This window comes from Pinus tabuliformis, chromosome 9 (assembly GCF_031772625.1).
Source record: "Pinus tabuliformis cultivar Carrire ecotype Pingquan chromosome 9, CPIR1, whole genome shotgun sequence".
NCBI classification, from domain to species: Eukaryota; Viridiplantae; Streptophyta; class Pinopsida; order Pinales; family Pinaceae; genus Pinus; species Pinus tabuliformis.
In genome coordinates this window covers 1,441,213,399-1,441,232,647 of record NC_142307.1, presented here as the reverse complement: position 1 = coordinate 1,441,232,647, position 19,249 = coordinate 1,441,213,399, and the positions used below count along the sequence as shown (strand labels likewise).

At 39.4% G+C, this 19,249-nt stretch overlaps 1 protein-coding gene across 1 annotated transcript in view; it reads left to right on the top strand.

The window, feature by feature from the left end:
• LOC149153984 (Metallopeptidase M24 family protein) overlaps window positions 1-19,018 on the top strand; it is a 512,523-nt gene extending 493,505 nt beyond the window's left edge. Inside the window, exon 14 of the mRNA XM_089437961.1 lies at window positions 18,557-19,018. The gene's annotated coding sequence lies outside the window, so the exon portion shown is untranslated. The remainder of the gene's footprint in view (window positions 1-18,556) is intronic.
• Window positions 19,019-19,249: the final 231 nt, after the last annotated feature.

Genomic DNA, 19,249 nt, shown 5'->3' with positions numbered 1-19,249 from the left:
TAGTTGACTCTCCAAAATTGGAAGACTTCCTTCGGACTCATTGTCTCAGCCCCTCTCACACCTACATCTCTTCTGGCTCGAACTCTTCCTCCCTTCTCTGTTGCTGCAATTGGATAGCTCTATCTGCCAAGAAACTCGCTGCTCTGGTGTCTTCTCCATCTATCCATCGACCTCTTCTTATAATCTCCAGTTGGGATTCCAACGGCCACGATTAAAACTTAATCAATGGTTGAGATTATCTCCAATTCAATCCGTGTGAGTTTCTAGATGATTCACACCTTAATTAATTCCTATTAATTAACCATTTTTCCTAAGTTAGACATAGGAAATTTTTAGTTATGCTCAATTAATTTAATTGAGCCATCTCTAGGTGGAATTTTCATAAATGATTTATAGGTTTTGGAGAACTCCTATATTTTATCCTCTCCACAAAGTCTTGAGACTAGAACACCATCCAATGCTATAAAAACTAACAAGGAGGTCAAAATTATTTTGCAAAGAGGCCAAATAGCCAGTGTGGGTGCCGAAAAGGGAGTCGTTTCAGCTGTTGGAGGCCGGGAGATCCCCCGTAAGGTAGATGGAGTCATTTCCAGAGGCAGAGGGAGGTTGGAAAACTCAGTTGGAGTTGAATTGCAGGCAGTATGAATTTCCGAGGCCAATTGTGTGAGTTCCAAGCAGACCGTGTTGTCGTGGAGAGAGAATGAGTAGGCCAGAGGGAGGTCGATTTTGTCTGCAGAGGAAGAATTTTTCTCCATATTATTTTTGGAGGATTGCTAGTTGGGCATCCAGATTATTGTACTCAGATTTTTACTACTGCATAATAATAAAATAAACCCTCATCTGTTGCATCAGTTTTCCCTTCGAGGTTTTTCCAGGTACTATTAGTCTAAAAATATGTGTCTATTTTATTGTATGTGTGCATTATTTTCTCAACTTCTAGTTTATTTTCTACGACATATTTTATTTTTGGTGAAGATTGCAATTATGAGTTTATCGATATTTGTCGTAATAACAAATAAACTACAGAACAATTAGGAGATAAGTTTCTAGTAATTGCAATCAAGGAATTTTCACAACGGATGCATCAGAGTATTTCTCTCAAAGATGCGTTAGTTGTTTTCATAAATGAGCTCCAATGTCTCTTGTGACCCTTAAGTGAGGTCAACTTGATGAAGTGCCCCTTTAATTTGATCTTTATAATATTAAATATATTTCTCCACATGTCTTAAAAATTGCTTGCCCAAACTAGGCTGTCACATCAAGTAGGAGTGCCAAGAACATATTAAAAATAACATTTTCCTTCAACCAATTTGAATTCATCTTTGGGCAACATGGGCTTCTTTTGGGGTAGTTAGGCTTCTCATGGGAAATCCATGCCATAGTTGTGCCAAATTTTAACACGAGTTGCTCGTTGTACCTCCATTAGAGCAGTGATATCTATTGCAGTTGAGGTGGGTTGGAGGATTCACCAGATGGATGTGAAGACTGCCTTTCTCAATGGGGTTATACAGAAGGAGGTGTACATTGAGTAGCCACAGGGCTTTGAGGTGCATGGGAGAGAGTCTCATGTGTGTAGGCTTAAGAAAGCCTTATATGGACTGAAGCAAGCACTGAGGGCATGGTACGAGAGGAACATTGCCTAGTTGCAACATATGGGTTTCTAGAAGGGTGATGCAGATCTGAACCTATACTTTATCATGGTCGGTGACAATCCACTCATTTTGGTTCTGTATGTGGATGATTTGTTTATTAAGGAGAGGACAGACACATCGAACACTGCAAGAGTGACCTTGCTTCAAAGTTTGATATGACTGATCTTGGATTGATGCATTACTTTTTGGGGTTTGAGCTTTGGCAGGAGGATGGGCATATCTTCGTGGGCCAAGGCAGGTATGCAGGGGACATATTGAGGAGATTTTGTATGGAGGGTCGCAAACCTATGGCTACTCCTATGATCATCAACTGGAAGAAGTTGCATGCTTCAGATTCCGAGTTGGTGAACTGCACCTTGTATCTCAATGAATTGGTTCTTTGATGTATCTGGTCAACACTAGACTGGATATCTATTTCGCAGTCAACACATTGTGTCAATTTATGATGGAGCCCAAGAGAGTACACTAGGTGGCTACGAAACATATGTTGAGGTACCTTCAGGGCACAGTGGATTATTTTCTGGAGTCTAGACTATATCCAAGGAGATGGAGTCAAGTTGACAAGTTGTATAGACTCTGACTGGGTAGGCAGTGCTAGTGACCAGAAGAGTACTTCCGAATGTTATTTCATGTTGGGTTCAGGAGTTGTGTTGTGGTTCAGCAGGAAGCAGAGATCATTGGCATTGAGCTCAACAAAAGTTGGGTATATTGTGCTAGCCAGGCCAACTACGAGGTTATTTGGCATTGCAAGATGATATATGGCTTATTTGGTCAAAGGTTGAGACCAACTACGATATCCTGTGATAATCAAAGTTTTATCAAACTCACAAAGAATCCAGTATTTCATGATCGTTTAGAGTACATAGAGATCAAGTACCACTTCATCATGGATTGGGTTCAGAGAGGAATAGCGAGGCTTCAATATATATATATATATATATATATATATATATATCCATTGATGAACGGGTTGTAGATATTCTCACCAAGTCATTTCCAAGGGGAAATCATGTGTATTTTAGAGATAGGATGGGACTTAGGAGTGGTGAGGAACACTTTCCTCGGTAAGGAGTGTTAAAAATATTAAGGGTACCAAGGAAATGTTTCCTAGTGCATTAGCCTTTTTGCATAGGAAAACACTTTAATACACCTTTTTGGCATGTGACTTTGAGTTATATTAAAGTCATGGTGTAAAAGTCACTTAATGGGGTACATGTACTAAGTACTTTATATTAATGTCACTTTATGTCTTAAAGTATTTTCTAATATTAAAGTCACTTTATATTTTTAAAGTGACTTTGTGGAGAAAAAGTACAAGGTACAAAACTAAAGTTATAAAGTGACTAGGAGTCACTAATGAGGGGGGCCACATTAAAAGGATGTCAAGTGAGGGAATGATATCCACCTTTGATGTCATGGGTTGAGACTAATCTCAGCCCTTGATCAATAGGGTTAGGATATCAATATCCAATATCCAAGTATGACAATAAGCCAAGCAACTTATCCAAATCAGAGACAAGAGAGATGAAATTAACGAAAGTCAAATCTGATCCTTCTGCAAATCTGTCCAAGTGAGCAGCAGACAAAAACAGCAAAGTCAGCCCTAACCAGTCAACAGTCAACGGTCAAAAACAGCCCTTTAGGAGCTCAGTCGACATCAGTCAAACTCGGCCTCAAAAGCTAGTCAAAGTCAGCCCAAAACAGTCTTCAAAAATTCAGTCTAACTCGGTTAAAGGAGAGAGAAAGTCTGCTGTCACAGTCTGCAATTTTCTTCAGTCAAACTAGAAAGTCAGCGCCAGTCAACTTGGCCTCAAGAAATCGGATTTATGCAGGTCAAAACATGAAGTCAAACTGTCCAGCGGAAAAGTCAAAGTTGCGTCTAAGATCCTCGCACATGTGAAGAGAAAAGAGTTGCCTTTAAACTATACGAACCAAACATATGAAGAGAGAAGAAGGATGTGTTGTGTGATATCCAAATGAGGCATGAGGTCACTTGTATTTATATGCAACTTTGAAGGGGCAATTTATCCTTAGGCCAACCTTGACAATTTGAGCAACTATGGGCTTGACTTCAAAAATCCACTTTCCCATGTTCAAATCAAATGCTTCAAATGTCAAAATTAGTCCTCTCGAAAAGAGGAATTCAATTCAATGGTTGGAATTTGTCACTAAGCTGCCAAATTAACAAAGCTTCAATTGTAAGCCTAACATATGTTGAATGAAATAAAATATGGCCTTAGCAACAATTAGAGTACATAGCAATACATATGAATGGGTTATGGCCACGTGTATTAATTACACCAATAATTCCAATACTATTGAAGTTTCTAAGTTTACTTAGTTAGAAACCCTTCATGCACTTTTTCTGATTTATTCCTACTTACTTGTTATTTTCTTTACCAAGTTATTTACAAAGTAAATACTAAAAATAAACACTAGTGCATACTCAACATATTACAGATCAGCAACTAAAATAAACAAGAACAAACACACCACATGACACCATTATTTTTGGACTAAAGTCCCCGGAAAAACCCAGTGTGGGAAAACCTGTGCAGCTATCTGAGGGTTTTCTTATTAAGCAATATCATAATACAATTTGGGTGTCGAAACTAGCCTACCCAGCAGAGAATTTCCTTCGCAGTAATACCTCTCAGTTTCTGATAAATCTACTGGCTGAAACCTCAGATAATCCTTCCGGCAGCTACTCAGCACCAATCTGCCCCAGAAACACCAGCGTCCACCCAATATGGACTGTGTCAGACAATCCTAGCCCAACGTTGGCACTGTGTCAGCTCTCTGAGCCGCTGCGTCAGCTATGCTGGCCCCTCTAGTGCTCTACGCAGCACTTAGCTACCTCTGCGTGGCCCTGTGTGAGCACTCGCTGCTCCTGCGTCTCTCCCTGTGGCTGCTCTGCTACTATCCCGGCACTATCTCTACCTCTCTGTCTCTCTGTACTCAATGCCCCTCAGCTGCTCTCCCAATCACTGATTCTATCTCTCTTAGCAAACCCCGCTCTAGAGAATAAAATGACTAATCACTTTGGTGTATTCTCCAAGTGACTCTCAAGCCTCCTCTTATACTTTTCTCGTTGACATATCAACGGCCGAGATTAAGTCCCTAATCAACAGCTAAGATTAGATCTGGCTTGATCCATGTCTTTTGGACCATTCTAACACAGATTCATATTAATACACATTAATATTTTATTTTCCCTAAGTTTAGACTTAGGGACTCCATTAAAAATATTAATTATTTTAATATTTCTTGATCTATTTAGAATCTGCCCAAACCCTTTCTAGGTATTGGAGATCTCATGTGCCCCAACCTCTCCACCAAATTTCATGGCTAGAGCACATTCGATGCTACCCCAAATCAACACTCCCTCTTAGTGAGGACTGTGCTCTAGCAATACTCCTCACTGAGTATTACTTTGATCATCCAGCATCGGTACTTGTGCTGATGCTAGGCCTTCCTGCCCAACATCCTCTGCATTGCTGCATCCTGCACTGCTGCCCATGGTTCTGCCACTACCACTGCTGCATCTGTACGACAGCTCCCTCTGCATATGTGCTGCCGCTGGTCCTTTCTCTATTAGCACTGCATCTGCACTGCACCTCCTCTCATCATGTTGCATCGTGCTGCCCATTGTTGCACTGTAACTCAGTTACTGAGAAGTAAGTAATTGATCTCCCAATCTGACCTCCCTATTGTGCTAGAGACACCAACTGATGCTGAAGCTCCCTCTCTGACCTTTGCGCTGCTGCAACAACTCCCTGCATCTTGCACCGTCGCACACCTCTCTGTGCCATCCTGCACTGGTGCAACACTCCTATGCCTCTCGCACTGCTACAACCTGCTAGCCTCGCGCTATCTCGGAACTCCTGCACTGTAGCTCTCTCTGTCGCTCCATCCGCATCCATCTCTACCCACCCAGCCAGTCCTACTACTCCTCGTCGAGGCTCCCGTAGCAAGGTCTAATCCAAGAGGCTGGGTACCTCGAGGATCTTGCCCCTCATCGCCTGTAGTCCATCTGACTACAATTCGATGTCTCTCCACTTCCGCTCAAGTGGTGTGTGTGCAGTCATGGAACAGTCATCGTCTGTCAAAACTTCCTTCTCTGCCCGTGCTGGCACTGCCTTGGTCTCAGAAGACTCTCCCTTACTCTTCTTCCTTGGACACTGGGTCGCATAGTGACCCAGCTCCCCACAGTGGAAGCACTTGATCTTGGAGAGATCTTTCTTCTTCCGTTTTTCCTGCTTTCCCTCAGATGCTAGGGCCACATCCTCCTCTTGCTTAACCTTGATCCCTTTGTTGTTGCTACCTGTTTTCGACTGTCGTCTGATCTCTTCCTGGCGAAGAGTTACCCACATCTCGTCCCAAGGTGGGAGAATCCCTCTGCCTAGGATAATTTGGACAAATACTTCCCAATCTTCTAAGACAACATTCAGGGTTGTCCTCACCATAAGCCCCTGGTCCGATGTCACTCCTATAGTAGTCAAATGGTCTCGAATCTCATTCAGTCCTCTGAGGAAGGTGTCAATCGTCTGATACGATCTCGTCTGGTTCTCGAGCTACATTCTTCTCTACACAGAAGTATGTTGATACAACTTCTTGAGAGCCTCCCACATCTCAAATGTCGTTTCCTTCTCGGCTAATCCTTGACCCTGTCAAGGATAATGCACTTGGCCCTCGCCATCGCCTCTTCGTACCTGTCATTATCATTGGGGTCGATTGGGACAATTATTACCTTCAAGGCGAAGTTCTTGACACGATTCCTGTCAAGCACTGATAAGATTCTGGCCTTCCAGACTGCGAAGTTCGATGCTCCGTCCAGTCTATCCTGGCCTCTTACCCCGTGTAGTGCCATGATTCTCCTCTACTTCCCTTCTAGAAGTTCTTTGTTCGACTCCTCTGAGTCTCTACTTCCCGTTTTGAAGTTCTCTTCTGGACTCCCTCTAAGTCCTGATTTCCCTCCTAGAAATCCTTCTGCCGCTTGTCGAGATGCCCCCTACTATGATTGACTTATGCAGTTGCACTGCTGATCCGGGTTCCTCGGCTAGAAACCCTCGGTAACAACTCCTCTAGCCCTGCTCTGTCAGGAATTGTTTTGACTACTATACCTCACCAGCTCCACTCTACAATATTCTTGCAACCTTCTAGACCCCAGCAATTGCCTCTGTGTGAACTACGCCAGCCCCTATCTGCCTCACGTTGGCTCTGCGTCACCCTAGATGGGTCTGCGTCAACCCTGAGATGCCCTGCGTCAGCCCTCTGGCCCTCAACGTCAGCAATGCTGGCCTTTCGGGGGTTTTGCACAGCTCCTGGCTTCCTCTACGTGGCCCTGGCTGGCTCTGCATCACATTCCTTGTCTTCTGCGTTGCTAGAAACAGCTTCTGTCACCTCGGGACCGCTGTTTTTTGCTATTATTGCTCCGCTTGGCTGATGTCTTTTCGTCTTGTAATCTGCAATCACGCTCTGATACCATGTTGAAGTTTCTAAGTTTACTTAGTTAGAAACCCTTCATGCACTTTTTCTAATTTATTCCTACCTACTTGTTATTTTTCTTTAACAAGTTATTTACAAAGTAAATACTAAAAATAAACACCAATGCATGCTCAACATATTATAGATCAGCAACTAAAAGAAACAAGAACAAACACACCACATGACACCATTATTTTTGGACTAATGTCCCCGAAAAAACCCAATGTGAGAAAACCGGTGCAGCGATCTGAGGGTTTTCTTATTAAGCAATATCAGAGTACAATTTGGGTGTCGAAATTGGCCTACCCAACAGAGAATTTCCTTAGTAGTAATACCTCTTGGTTTCTGATAAATCTACTGGCTAAAACCCCGGATAATCCTTCTGGCAACTACTCAGCACCAATCTGCCCCAGAAACCGCAGCTTCTGCCCAATCTGGACTACATCAGCCAATCCTAGCCCAGCGCTGGCACTGCGTCAACTCTAGGAAGCCCTGCATCAGCTACGTTGGCCCCTTTGGTGCTCTACGCAACACTTCGTTGCCTCTGTGTGGCCCTGCGTGAACACTGGTTGCTCCTGTGTCTCTCTCTTTGGCTGATCTACTGCTATCGTGGCACTATCTCTGCCTCTTTGTCTCTCTGTACTCAATGCCCCTCAGCTGCTCTCCCGATCACTGATTCTATCTCTCTTAGCAAACCCTACTCTAGAGAATAGAATGACTAATCACTCTGGTGTATTCTCCAAGTGACCCTCAAGCCTTCTCTTATACTTTTCTTGTTGACATATCAATGGCCGAGATTAAGTCCCTAATCAACGGCTAAGATTAGATCTGGCTTGATCCATGTCTTTTGGACCATTCTAACACAGATTCATATTAATACACATTAATATTTTGTTTTCCCTAAGTTTAGACTTAGGGACTCCATTAAAAATATTAATTATATTAATATTTCCTTATCTGTTTAGAATCTGCCCAAACCCTTTCTGTGTATTGGAGATCTCATGTGCTCCAACCTCTCCACCAAATTTCGTGGCTAGAGCACATCCAATGCTACCCCAAATCAACAAATACCACCCCACCCCCTACCCACCACCCTCGTTCTTGAGCTAAATAGGGGGACATGGAGAAAAGTCATTACAACACAAGATATGCATCCCCCCCTTAATGTTGAGTAAAGGGCCATATCACCCCCCTTGAACTTTACATTGCTCTTTCAAAAAGTCATCAAGAGCATTAGTAGCAAAGCCTTGACCCCAAAGAGATTTAGGTGGGGATGTGTGATATGGGATGATGTAGTTTGGTAGGAACATTAGAAATTTCAATAATGGCTCATGGTGGAGAAGATTCTTGTTGATAGTGCTGAATGGAAGAGCAATAAACTCAACTGCACTAGATTCATCTTGAAATAGTCAACAATCTAAGCAAAAAGGGCATAAGGTGTGGAGGAGATCTACCCCTTATAACATGTGAATAGACAAGAGCCCAAGTAAGCTCTGAATTTTTTAATGAAGAGTTGTTGATTGGGCAGAATTTTGATTGTGTCAAATGTGTGATTGATATTGGTGTATTTTGCTTCCACTAATTAAGGTAAGAACTTAATTGTGTTTTCATTTAGTAGATTTGTAATTTTCTAGGTCAATAAATTGTCAAGTGCTAGGTTCGCAAGAAAATTAACACATCCTACCTTCATGGAGCATTATTGTTGGAGACTTGTCCATGTAGGTTGACCACCACTATTTTATGCAGTTTTGGCTTAGTTCATCAAGGATATTGTTTTTTGAACTCCTCCCTAAGCTAGACCTAGAGTTTGATATTGGATATTTTTATTTTGTTGTAGATGACGATGGAGATAAGACCTATATAATGGTTTTCTCTCCATTATTCTCATGGTTGGATTTTTGGAGTTTCCCCTCCATTGAGCTTAATGAATATATCTTTCTTGGAGCATATGTGATATGTAACGATTTTCTCCTATCAATCTCTAGGTTATTGTGCTAATGCTTCTTATTGTTTCTTATGTGGTAGAGATTTAAGCTTGCTTTGTAGGGCTAAAAGAAGGGTATTACCTACCCCGTTGGAAGGGTTTTATGAGTGAAGTTTCTCCCTTTTAAATCCTTTGTTATCTTAGACATGGTTTTTTCCTGTATCTAACATCTGATCAATACTTCATTGTATAGGGCATACCCTCATAGCATATTTTGGTGTGTCATGTTCAATGCCATCCTCATATTTCTATACTTTTATTTTCAGCAATGTTAAGTTCTTATTCCCTGCATATTGTAGCACTTGCAGTCTTGACTCTTAACTCTTTATTGAGCTTGCCCCACTTGGATCAACCTCTTGACTCCACTTGGCCTTGTTGGTTTGTTACTGACCTCTTGATTCCTCCATCATTCTTTTACCACTAAACTACAAAATATTATTTTGCTAGAGCTGTTTCTTCTTATCACCTTTGAGTTTCATTCTTATAGCTTTAGTAATCCTAATACCTAGGGATACCACCTTGAGTTGTGTTGACCACTACCGGTCAACTGCCCATGCAGTACACCTCCTTTCTGTTGGCAGAGAGGGGTAGCTCCTGAGCGACGTGTCCGTGCCAGCCTACAGTCATCAACAACTTGATCATTTTTGTTGTAAACCCAGTCTGCATATATAAATTGTAAATAATCTAAGCAGATCAGAGTCATGTATGTAAAGTTGCCTAGGTGGACCTAACTTTCTAGTGATGATCTGCGTCCCGGGAGGTTTTTCGTCTCACCGATCTACGATCGGCAGAGTTTTCCTTCAAACCTGACCCCAAAGCCGGGACGGATTTCGTCATTAGAACTTTAGGAGAATATTAGTATGTTAATCTGCTAGATTATAGTTGTGTCGCAGAACTGGGTGTTCTATGAGGGGCTGTATTAAGTGGGTTCATCCCTTTGAGGTGTAAATTGTAAAAAATCATGATGAAATGTGTCTTGAGGGTTGAAAAATGTTGTAAATCCCCTCATGAGTCCTAAGTCCTAGGTCCTAGGTCATGTTTCCAACGGCTTAGTTCGATGATCCATCTTAAAATGAATTAAATAAAAATTAAAAAATGAAATTAAAAAAAAAAAAAAAAAAAAAAAAAAAAAGCAAAAACCCTAAACAATAAAATAATAATATTTTTGTGAATGCATGCAAATATCTTTTTTTAGTAAAATCGACGGATGAGATTAAGAGATGTCTTAACCCTCATCGACGGTCAAGATCGCTTCAACATGGATCACTCAAAACTAGCCGTTGGGATCATTTCCTTTATATAGGGTCTTAGGGGGTCATTTTAGAGGTTTATCTGATCTGTGAGTCTGTACTGAAAGCTCTCTTGTAATCTGATTTCTGATTAATAAAAGATGACTTTGGGGTTCAAAACTGGCTGGTGTTACTCTCTGGAATTGCTGTGAGATGTTTTTTTTTTTTTTTTTTTTTTTTTTTTTTTCTGCATATTTCAGTTTTCAGCAGTTAATAATAGCTGGTTTTCAGAGTATTGTGAGTACAGGTATCTTGCTCACGTGCTAGGGTTTGAATGTTGTAGGGTTTCTGGAATAATGGCAAGTATCTCCATTATTTCTTGAAATCTAGCAGCATTTCTTGCCCTCTTTACTGATGTTTGCTTGAGGTCTGCAGGAGATTTTTAGGTGAAGGGTATTTGTGGGCGTTTGGGGAAGTTCTGGGCTGAACCAGCCGACTCCCACAGGCTTTTCTGTGCAGAGCCCAGCTGATTGTGCCCTGGGTCAATTATTTAAAGTTTATTTTCTGTTTTACATGAGAGATTTTCTTTCTGCTCACAGTAAAGTTCAAATTTCTGATATATTGAAAACATTACTGCAATTATTGTCAAATCTGGCTATACCAAAGCCGTAAATTTTTGTGACTTTGGGTAAATTTTGAAGGGTTTACTGCAAAATTTTGTGTATATCTGCCAGAGTTCCTTTCCTGCAGGATATCTGTCATCAGGTGATGTTGCAGTTCAACTTTTAGTGACCAGGTCAAGGATTAAGCACTATGCGTGGGTGAAGCGTGTAATTTTCCACTGCATAGATTGATTTAACAAGACCAAGTGAGCAGCGTGAATTGCTTCCGACTGCTGCTGAAACATATTGTGCCAACGTGAGAGCCAAGCGTGAAAAGGTGTGTTCTACGTGGTTCAAATCATCCCAGGTATTTCCAAAACCCTGCTGTCCTTTTTTAAACTGCAAGCACACAACCAAGAACGACGGAGAGGTTTCTGAAACACGTAGCCTGATATGGTTTGTTTCGATTTGATAAATTTGTGATTCGATTTCTGGTGTAATGCATCTGCATATTTTCTTCTGGCGTAAGACGTGAGTGTTTCCAAAGCCCCGCTGTCGTTTTCCACAAGTCTTTTGTTTGACATTTGACATCCTTCCTTCACCGGCCGACCTGCGTACAAAGCAGTCTTGTGTGGATTTGATTTAAGTTCATATTGTCTAAACGCCAGCGAATTGAATGCAGCGCTCAGGAAACATTTTTTTTTTTCAAATCCGATTCCATACCTTTCCTTGTCGTTTGCTGTGCATGCGTTGACATTTTTTTTTCTTCTGTTTGAGCCGGCTTTCACTAATCCGTGGCTCGGCCTGTCATATCAGAGTACCTGGATACGCATTTAAGTTTCATTTTTATTTTTTTTGTCTCTCGTCCAGATTTGCCCTGCCATCACCACTGTATCAGCCATGTAAATTTCTCCCGCTCGTTGACATTTTAACTGCGTCGATTTGTCTCCAGATCTTCAACGAATTTCAAAATCGTTTCCTTTTGGATTGCTGTCGACTGTGCATCGGATGCATTGGGTGGTTGAGCCTTGCGTATCTGCTGCGTTGTTTGTCGTTCTGGTCTGCGGCTGCCGTTTTCCTTTTAATTTTTTTTATGGTGCCCATTTCTTCAGGATACATCCGAAAATCGTTTGCGTTTTTGATTTTGAGCCTCATGCATTTTTCGTTATGCATAGCCGTAGCTTAGGGTTTAGATTCATTTTTTTTTATTTTTTTTTTAATGCGTTTTAGTTTTAATGTTTTGGAATTTACGTAGTTTCCTTTTTAAATAGATTTTTTAAGATTTTAATTAGATTTAGATTTTAAAGTTTTAATTTTAGAATTTAATTTAAAGTAATGTAGATTTAAATTTAATTCTAATCTTTAGTTTAGTTTAGAAATTTGTATAGTATATAGATTTTAAATTTTTTAGATTTAATTTTAATTAGATTTTAATTTTTGTTTTATTTTTGATTTTAAAATTAAAAAAATAAAATAAAATAAAATATTTTTAAAGGGATTTTTAGGGTTTTAGTTTAGATTTAGGATTTTCTTTTTGGAACCAAAAAATAAAAAAAATAAAAAAATTTGAAAAAGCATAAATTTCTTGTGGAGAATTACTTTTACCACCTTCAGTTGCTTATCACTGCATATCTTTCATGCTGAGATCTGAACACAAAATAGATATCTGGTTTCACTGTTATTTAAAGCAATTTATTTCTCTTAGTTTGCTGGATATCGTTATTTGAAGAGCTTTGTGGTTTTACTAGATATTTAAAGCATTGCTCTCTTTATCTGATGATAAATGATTGTTGTCCGTGGTTCATGTTCTTATATCATCTAGCTAGTAATCATTTAGATCTTTTAAGGCACTGGTCTGCTCAATTCATCAAATCATTTTAGTGCTTATCTCAATCGTGCATCTCGTCTCCCAGCCCAACTGTTTGGCAGTTGGCCTCCATCACCTCACAGGGTCTACCCCCCTTAGCCGCGGGAGACAGGCTTAAACGGAGGGATCGGGGATCAGAGTGACAGCCCCCGATCTGAGCGTTGTCGTGTCAATCCGCGCGACAACATTTTTTGGCGCCGTTGCCGGGGATAGAGTTTTTCTGTTCCTGGAAGTTTCATCGACATTCATCTTCTCATCTTTCTCATCTCTCATTTTGAGCTGGCAAATTCAACCTTTTGGGTTATCATTTGGATCTTTTATTGCTTTATTTTTCGCCATATCAGTAGCATCTCTTTGGTCTGTTTCTTGTTTGGGTGGCGACTCCACTTTCTCATTTTTCCCAGGCAAGAAGCCTTCCTCATATCTGCTTGTGATTCCTTTTTGGATCTTAGAATCAGATTCATTGTTCGTGGCGACTCCACTTCTCTCATCTCTTAATTCTCTTGAGCAGAAATCTCTATCATCCATTTGATCCCTTGTTGTTCATCATGGATTATTCATGTAAACCATGTCATTTTACTAATAATCTCCATGATCTTCCGAAAGAGGCCATTTCTAAATTATTTAAGTTCTCGGGTGATGATCCGGTCGCTGTTAGACATCATTTAAACATGTTTACTTGTGTAATGACCATATATTGTAGACTTCCTCAATATAATCATGAAGATTTCAAGATGCGTCTATTTGTCCATTCTTTAGAGGGTGATGCCTTGAATTGGTTTAATAGCTTTCCTAATGATTTTTTCACTTCTTTACAAGACATTCTCAATGCTTTTAAAGATAGATATGATAGTCCAAACAGCTTGCCTTCTGCCCCTAAAATTGTGCAACAGAAAGAAAGAGTTCAAGATCAGAATGTGTCATCAACCGGAACTATTGCAGATCAAGTTCATGATAGTAAAAAATCAGGGATAAATGACAATCAAAAGGAAGAGCAAAAGCAAATAATACAAGATTTAATGATGCTGGTGAAAAATATGGAAAGTAACCAAACTAATCTTATCAATGATGTTAAAACTTTACGCACCCATCTGGAAAAACGTAATAAGGAGATTGAGGACACGCAAAATCAGCATGCTAAGGAAATTGAGGCCATGAAAACTAAACATGAAACAGAAATTGGAAACATGCAAGCGAATCATGAAGAAGAAATAAATTCCATGCAGCATTGCTTGATGAACATAAAGGAAGAAAATGTTAAAGTAATAAAAGACATGGAAGAACATCATGCCAGACAAATTAGTGCTATAAAGGTTGAACACTCTAGACAGATGGATGCCATTAGAATACAGGTTCAAAAGTTTCAGCAATTGGAAAATGAAAGAAACCAGATAACATCAATAGATCAGGAGCCTTCTCATTTGTTACAACAAGCTCCATCTTATTATGAGGAGGTTATTAGTTCAGTTGAAAGATGGTTGATTGAAGATGGACTTAAGAGTGATAAAGATCAGATGCGGGCTAAAGAGAGACATATCACGCATACTTCATCTGATAGTTTCGAAACAGAAAGTTCCAGCTCATCAGTAATTCATCCTGCCAGAAAGAAAAAGCGCAAGAGGAAGAAAATGAGAAGAAGATTTGACGCATCAGACGGCCGCGAGCTGCTTGATTTTCGGATAGGAAAAAGTCCTACCATATGCAAAATTGGACATGGCACATCCGACAAGCAACCGACGGATTTGCCTGAAAGCAGGCAAATGCTCAGTATGCACTATATTGAACACATCTGATGCCGTGGGGCATTTTTTGTATTGTATTTCTAACTCTACTCCTCGTCTTTTCAGCGTTTCATTTCTGTTTTAGGATTAGATTTACTTTTCATGTTATTAGATGGTTAATAAATGAAGAGCTTTTATGTGCTTAATGTATATGCTGATTTTTTGGATGGACGCTACTTATTTTTTGTGTTGTATGGATGCAGATTCTGGATTCTCACATTCCTACCAGTGCAGCAACGTGTCCCCAAGTAGAGCCAGATGTTGACCACTACCGGTCAACTGCCCATGCAGTACACCTCCTTTCTGTTGGCAGAGAGGGGTAGCTCCTGAGCGACGTGTCCGTGCCAGCCTACAGTCATCAACAACTTGATCATTTTTGTTGTAAACCCAGTCTGCATATATAAATTGTAAATAATCTAAGCAGATCAGAGTCATGTATGTAAAGTTTCCTAGGTGGACCTAACTTTCTAGTGATGATCTGCGTCCCGGGAAGTTTTTCGCCTCACCGATCTACGATCGGCAGAGTTTTCCTTCAAACCTGACCCCAAAGCCGGGACGGATTTCGTCATTAGAACTTTAGGAGAATATTAGTATGTTAATCTGCTAGATTATAGTTGTGTCGCAGAACTGGGTGTTCTATGAGGGTCTGTATTAAGTGGGTTCATCCCTTTGAGGTGTAAATTGTAAAAAATCATGATGAAATGTGTCTTGAGGGTTGAAAAATGTTGTAAATCCCCTCATGAGTCCTAAGTCCTAGGTCCTAGGTCATGTTTCCAACGGCTTAGTTCGATGATCCATCTTAAAATGAATTAAATAAAAATTAAAAAATGAAATTAAAAAAAAAAAAAAAGCAAAAACCCTAAACAATAAAATAATAATATTTTTGTGAATGCATGCAAATATCTTTTTTTAGTAAAATCGACGGATGAGATTAAGAGATGTCTTAACCCTCATCGACGGTCGAGATCGCTTCAACATGGATCACTCAAAACTAGCCGTTGGGATCATTTCCTTTATATAGGGTCTTAGGGGGTCATTTTAGAGGTTTATCTGATCTGTGAGTCTGTACTGAAAGCTCTCTTGTAATCTGATTTCTGATTAATAAAAGAAGACTTTGGGGTTCAAAACTGGCTGGTGTTACTCTCTGGAATTGCTGTGAGATGTTTGTTTTTTTTTTTTCTGCATATTTCAGTTTTCAGCAGTTAATAATAGCTGGTTTTCAGAGTATTGTGAGTACAGGTATCTTGCTCACGTGCTAGGGTTTGAATGTTGTAGGGTTTCTGGAATAATGGCAGGTATCTCCATTATTTCTTGAAATCTAGCAGCATTTCTTGCCCTCTTTACTGATGTTTGCTTGAGGTCTGCAGGAGATTTTTAGGTGAAGGGTATTTGTGGGTGTTTGGGGAAGTTCTGGGCTGAACCAGCCGACTCCCACAGGCTTTTCTGTGCAGAGCCCAGCTGATTGTGCCCTGGGTTAATTATTTAAAGTTTATTTTCTGTTTTACATGAGAGATTTTCTTTCTGTTCACAGTAAAGTTCAAATTTCTGATATATTGAAAACATTACTGCAATTATTGTCAAATCTGGCTATACCAGAGCCGTAAATTTTTGTGACTTTGGGTAAATTTTGAAGGGTTTACTGCAAAATTTTGTGTATATCTGCCAGAGTTCTTTTCCTGCAGGATATTTGTCATCAGGTGATGTTGCAGTTCAATTTTAGTGACCAGGTCAAGGGTTAAGCAGTATGCGTGGGTGAAGCGTGTTATTTTCACTGCATAGATTGATTTAACAAGACCAAGTGAGCAGCGTGAATTGCTTCCGACTGCTGCTGAAACATATTGTGCCAACGTGAGAGCCAAGCGTGAAAAGGTGCGTTCTGCGTGGTTCAAATCATCCCAGGTATTTCCAAAACCCTGCTGTCCTTTTTAAACTGCAAGCACACAACCAAGAACGATGGAGAGGTTTCTGAAACACGTAGCCTGATATGGTTTGTTTCGATTTGATAAATTTGTGATTCGATTTCTGGTGTAACGCATCTGCATATTTTCTTCTGGCGTAAGACGTGAGTGTTTCCAAAGCCCTGCTGTCGTTTTCCACAAGTCTTTTGTTTGACATTTGCCATCCTTCCTTCACCGGCCGACCTGCGTACAAAGCAGTCTTGTGTGGATTTGATTTAAGTTCATATTGTCTAAACGCCAGCGAATTGAATGCAGCGCTCAGGAAACATTTTTTTTTTTTCAAATCCGATTCCATACCTTTCCTTGTCGTTTGTTGTGCATGCGTTGACATTTTTTTTTCTTCTGTTTGAGCCGGCTTTCACTAATCCGTGGCTCGGCCTGTCATATCAGAGTACCTGGATACGCATTTAAGTTTCATTTTTATTTTTTTTGTCTCTCGTCCAGATTTGCCCTGCCGTCACCATTGTATCAGCCATGTAAATTTCTCCCGCTCGTTGACATTTTAACTGCGTCGATTTGTCTCCAGATCTTCAACGAATTTCAAAATCGTTTCCTTTTGGATTGCTGTCGACTGTGCATCGGATGCATTGGGTGGCTGAGCCTTGCGTATCTGCTGCGTTGTTTGTCGTTCTGGTCTGCAGCTGCCGTTTTCCTTTTAATTTTTTTTATGGTGCCCATTTCTTCAGGATACATCCGAAAATCGTTTGCGTTTTTGATTTTGAGCCTCATGCATTTGTCGTTATGCATAGCCGTAGCTTAGGGTTTAGATTCATTTTTTTTTTTTTTTTTTAATGCGTTTTAGTTTTAATGTTTTGGAATTTACGTAGTTTCCTTTTTAAATAGATTTTTTAAGATTTTAATTAGATTTAGATTTTAAAGTTTTAATTTTAGAATTTAATTTAAAGTAATGTAGATTTAAATTTAATTCTAATCTTTAGTTTAGTTTAGAAATTTGTATAGTATATAGATTTTAAATTTTTTAGATTTAATTTTAATTAGATTTTAATTTTTGTTTTATTTTTTATTTTAAAATTAAAAAAATAAAAATAAAAAAATATTTTTAAAGGGATTTTTAGGGTTTTAGTTTAGATTTAGGATTTTCTTTTTGGAACCAAAAAAATAAAAAAATAAAAAAATTTGAAAAAGCATAAATTTCTTGTGGAAAATTACTTTTACCACCTCCAGTTGCTTATCACTGCATATCTTTCATGCTGAGATCTGAACACAAAATAGATATCTGGTTTCACTGTTATTTAAAGCAATTTATTTCTCTTAGTTTGCTGGATATCGTTATTTGAAGAGCTTTGTGGTTTTACTAGATATTTAAAGCATTGCTCTCTTTATCTGATAATAAATGATTGTTGTCCGTGGTTCATGTTCTTATATCATCTAGCTAGTAATCATTTAGATCTTTAAAGGCACTGGTCTGCTCAATTCATCAATTCATTTTAATGCTTATCTCAATCGTGCATCTCGTCTCCCAGCCCAACTGTTTGGCAGTTGGCCTCCATCACCTCACAGGGTCTACCCCCCTTAGCCGCGGGAGACAGGCTTAAACGGAGGGATCGGGGATCAGAGTGACAGCCCCCGATCTGAGCGTTGTCGTGTCAATTCGCGCGACAACAAGTTGGAAAAGAGCCAACCTAAAGTGAGAGGATAGATTGCTTAGGTGATAGTGCTGACCATATTAGTAGTTCCCTCTTCAGTTGCACCTTGTGAATTAAGGATTTTATCACAAGTGCAGTTTGGAGAGGTAACAAGACCTAAACCCCTAAAAGTAATTATGCCATTACTATGAAATAAAGAAGCATAAGCATGATCTTTGCAAACTGTTGTTTTAATGTCTTGATTCATGCTGTTTCAGGAAATGTTTGAAATATGACTAAATTGGCCCTTTATATTGCTATTCAATGCAAAGATATATATATCTAGGTTCTTCTTGATTTTTGGGACCATAACTATTTTTAGAAATCTAAACCACTTAGCATTTTGGCAGAATCGGGAAAAAAAATACAAGACAATATTCTGTGGAGCGGATTTTGTGACTAAGAGGCACAGTGATATGTCGCAGTTGTACTATCGATAGAAAAAATGTACAAGGTGCAAAACTGATTACTTATTCAGTCATGCTAAAACGATCAATGGGAAATAGATAGACAGATGAGAGATTGGATTCTCAGGCATGAATGTGTCATTGGTTTTGTTGCTCAGATTTCTAAATATGCATCATCAAATGAAGTTCACTTGTAAATCATGGGGGAAATGATATAATTTGTTGATATCTCTTATTGTTAAAAATTGAATGTTCTTTATGTATAGGGAATTCGCATGAAAAGCACATGGCATTTTATTCAAGGCTTCTTGTGAAATTGTTGAATATAATTAGTTTTTCCACTACGGCTCCCCTTTGTCTTGACTAGTGCATTTTGCTGCTAATTAAGATCACATGTTTATATCTGCTACTTGGCTCTAACTGTGGTGGAATGTGCCAGATAATTTAGCAGTTGAGTAGAAGTAATTCTAACTTTTGAAATATATGTTGTATTTTCAATTTTTTTTGCTGTTGGATTTTTATAGCAGACATCTGGATTTTGTGCAATAGGCTAAGTGCTGCCTTTTAATAATGATATAGAATAAGATCTAGAGAGATTGTAATTATGGGAAATCCTACTTTTGCTACTTTACTTTG